A 4,599-nucleotide genomic window follows, 5' to 3' on the forward strand; every position below is an offset into this window, starting at 1 on the left:
ATTTGCGCATCTGACTGCCTGTGTGATTCCTGAGGCTGCCCTCCTAGCTGTCATATCAGGGTTTTAGCTCTGAAATAAGATCCCAAAAGTAATGGCTTTGACTTCAGATATGATGCTCTGGTATGTTTTTATCTGCTGTAGACAGGTCTGTTAAAACTTATGAAGATGTTCCAATCAACTAGTGAAATTCACTGTCCTATTTTCTCTGATTAGGTTAAGTACTATTATCTTTTTCTTCTATAAGAGGTAAGAGTTTACTGGTTTAGCTTCATCAGTGTTCTACCTCCTGATTCTATTACTACCTTAATGCCACTGTCTTCTCCATTTCTCAGTAGTCTAGCTGCTTATTCCCCCAGCTCTTTACCTATTTGCAAACTTTATGACCCTAACCCACTGGGACTATCTTTAGAGTGCTGTTTAAGCAAAGATGATCCAAAGGCCTTCATTGATTTTGAAACAGGTCAACTCATTTATTCCACCTTTAAGATCACTACAGATGGTGACTGCAGCCATGAAATAAAAAGATGCTTACTCCTTGGAAGAAAGTTATGGTCAACTTGCATATTAAAAAGCAGAGACATTACTTTGCCAACGAAGGTCTGTCTAGTCAAAGCTATGGTTTTTCCAGTAGTAATGTATGGATGTGAGTGTTGGACTCTAAAGAAAGCTGAGCACCAAAGAATTGATGTTTTGAACTGTGGTGTTGGAGAAGATTCTTGACAGTCCCTTGGACTGCAAGGAGATGCAACCAGTCCATCCTAAAGGAAATCAGTCCTGAATGTTCATCGGAAGGACTGATGTTGAAGCTGAAACTCCAATATTTTGGCCACCTGATGTGAAGAGCACACTCATTTGAAAAGATCCTGATGCTCTGAAAGATTGAAGGTAAGAGGAGAAGGGGATGACAGAGGGTGAGATGGTTGGATGGCATCACTGGGAGTTGCTTTAACTCCCCGGGAGGCCTGCTGTGCTGCAGTCAATGGGGTCACAAAGAGTTGGACACGACTGAGCGACTGAACTGAATGAACCGAACTAAAAATACTAACGGGTGTTCTTTTAGGAATACTCTTTTAAAAGATAATAAGATACACCTTCTTGTTGTCTGGTTAAAGATAATTTAATAAGTTCTTTACATAAAGTAGTGAATGAAATACGCATTACTCCTAGTTCAGTTCAGTCGCTCAGTTGTGTCCGAATCTTTGAGACCCCATGAACCAAAGCACACCAGGCCTCCCTGTCCATCACCAAATCCCGGAGTCCACCCAAACCATGTCCATTGAGTTGGTGATGCCATCTAACCATCTCATCCTCTGTCATCCCCTTCTCCTCCTGCGCTTAATCTTTCCCAGCATCAAGGTCTTTTTCAATGAGTCAGCTCTTCACATCAGGTGGCCAAAGTATTGGAGTTTCAGCCTCAACATAAGTCCTGCCAATGAACACCCAGGACTGATCTCCTTTAGGATGGACTGCTTGTATCTCCTTACAGTCCAAGGGACTCTCAGGAGTCTTCTCCAACACCACAGGTCAAAAGCATCAATTCTTTGGTGCTCAGCTTTCTTTATAGTCCAACTCTCACATCCATACATGACCACTGGAAAAACCATAACCTTGACTAGACGGACCTTTGTGGGCAGAGTAATGTGTCTGCTTTTTAATATGCTATCTAGGTTGGTCATAACTTTCCTTCCAAGGAGTAAGCATCTTTTAATTCCATTGCTATAATCACCATCTGCAGTGATTTTGCAGCCCCCAAAGATAGTCTGATACTGTTTCCACTGTTTTTCCATCTATCTGCCATGAAGTGATGGGACCGGATGCCATGATCTTGGTTTTCTGCATGTTGAGCTTTAACTTTCTCACTCTCTTCTTTCACTTTCATCAGGGGCTCTTTAGTTCTTCTTCACTTTCTGACACAAAGGTGGTGTCATCTGCATATCTGAGGTTATTGGTATTTCCCCCGGCAATCTTGATTCCAGCTTGTGCTTCCTCCAGCCCAGCATTTCTCATGATGTATTCTGCATATAAGTTAAATAAGCAGGGTAACAATATACAGCCTGAAGTACTCCTTTTCCTATTTGGAACCAGTCTGTTGTTTCATGTCCAGCTCTAACAGTTGCTTCCTGACCTGCATATAGGTTTCTCAAGAGGCAGGTCAGGTGGTCTGGTATTCCCATCTCTTTCCGAATTTTCCACAGTTTATTGTGATCCACAAAGCCAAAGGCTTTGGCATAGTCAATAAAGCAGAAATAGCTGTTTTTCTGGAACTCTCGTGCTTTTTCGATGATCCATTGGATGTTGACAATTTGATCTCTGGTTCCTCTGCCTTTTCTAAAACCAGCTTGAACATCTGGAAGTTCACGGTTCACGTATTGCTAAAGCCTGGCTGGGAGAATTTTGAGCATTACTTCTCTAGCGTGTGAGATGAGTGCAATTGTGTGGTAGTTTGAGCATTCTTTGGCATTGCCTTTCTTTGGGTTTGGATTGAAAACTGACCTTTTCCAGTCCTGTGGCCATTGTTGCGTTTTACATATTTGCTGGCATATTGAGTGCAGCACTTTCACAGTGTCATCTTTTAGGATTTGAAATAGCTCAACTGGAATTCCATCACCTCCACTAGCTTTGTTTGTAGTGATGCTTCCTTAGGCCCACTTGACTTCACATTCCAGGATGTCTGGCTCTAGGTGAGTGATCACGCCATTGTGATTATTTGGGTCATGAAGATCTTCTTTGTACAGTTCTTCTATATATTCTTGCTACTTCTTTTTAATATCTTCTGCTTCTGTTAAGTCCCTACCATTTCTGTCCTTTATTGAGCCTTTCTTTGCATGAAATGTTCACTTGGTATCTCTAATTTTCTTGAAGTGATCTCTAGTCTTTCCCATTCTATTGTTTTCCTCTATTTCTTTGCATTGATCGCTGAGGAAGGCTTTCTTATCTCTCCTTGCTATTCTTTGGAACTCTGTTCAAATGGGTATATCTTTCCTTTTCTCCTTTGCTTTTCACTTCTCTTCTTTTCACAGCTATTTGTAAGGCCTCCTCAGACAGCCATTTTGCTTTTTTGCATTTCTTTTTCTTGGAGATGGTCTTGATTCTTGTCTCCTGTACAATGTCATGAACCTCCATCCATAGTTCATCACTCTGTCTTTCAGATATAGTCCCTTAAGTCTATTTCTCACTTCCACTGTATAATCATAAGGGATTTGATTTAGGTCATACCTGAATGGTCTAGTGTTTTTCCCTACTTTCTTCAATTTAAGTCTGAATTTGGCAATAAGGAGTTCATGATCCAAGCCACAGTCAGCTCCTGGGATTGTTTTTGCTGACTCTATAGAGCTTCTTCATCTTTGGCTGCAAAGAATATAATATATCTGATTTCAGTGTCGACCATCTGGTGATGTCCATGTGTAGAGTCTTCTCTTGTGTTGTTGGAAGAGGGTGTTTGCTATGACCAGTGCATTTTCTTGGCAAAACTCTATTAGCCTTTTCCCTGCTTCATTCTGTACTCCAAGCCCAAATTTGCCTGGTACTCCAGGTATTTCTTGACTTCCTACTTTTGCATTCCAGTCCCCTATAATGAAAAGGACATCTTTTTCTTCTAGACAGAAGGGTATTTTAAGCAATTACTTCATATTGTGTTCAAAATTAGAAAGTCATTTTCAGATACTGCTTCTGCTGATATCACTTTTTTTAGGTAACTTCAAATATCTAAGCATCTGGAACCCTAATTTAGTTTGCACAAATTTTAACCACTTCTTCTTCCACTGTGTGGCATAACTTGCCTCAATCTTTTTTACCCAAGGTCATCCACAGTAATGGTCAGTCACAACCTTTCCTTGAAACTTTAAGAGACACTACAGTCCACTGGGTTGCAAACAGTTGGAGATAACTGAGCGACTGAGCTCACAGGCACACACCCAGCACAGCCTCACTGTGCTAGGGTCTCTCCACAGTGGTTTTCCACTCTGTATTCGCAGATGGATAAAGCATTGCCATACAGCAAACGGCCAAGCCTGTGGCCTGTCACAGGTTTATACAAGCACCCCCTAATCCAGAAAACCAATTATGTAATCTGTAACATCTAAATTTCCTTTCATTACTAAGATCTCCTTCATTGTCCCAGAAAGTCTTTATCTACTTCCCCAACCCCAAAGATCTGCACTCTCCAAACTCCAGAAAAGCATCCCTTCCACATTGTCTCATGGCCTTCTCTTATCTTAATCTTACCCCCTCCTTCCTCTCTCACCTGCCTCTATACCCAGAATCCTGAGCACTTCCTTTGTGTGCAAACTTTGTATCTAGAATGTGCTAGATTATTTTTTGTTGTGTCTATTCCTCTACTTTCCAATGGGACTCATTCTCCTAAGATTAAAGTGAGAAAACACTGAAGGAGAAAAGGCAGAACTCTTTTTAGATGAGAAAAGGACAAAGCGTTGAAAAATGCATGTTAAAATATGTGTTCCAATTAATATATTTTTTACTCTTTTTCAACATAGCTGGACTTGGGTAAAATGGAAATATTCATTTGGAGACTTGTGGTCAAATAAAAGGACCTGAAAACAGCCACTTTTGGGGACCCAGTAGGTCTATACTCTGCTTAGG

This window comes from Bubalus bubalis, chromosome 9 (genome assembly GCF_019923935.1).
Source record: "Bubalus bubalis isolate 160015118507 breed Murrah chromosome 9, NDDB_SH_1, whole genome shotgun sequence".
Taxonomy (NCBI): domain Eukaryota; kingdom Metazoa; phylum Chordata; class Mammalia; order Artiodactyla; family Bovidae; genus Bubalus; species Bubalus bubalis.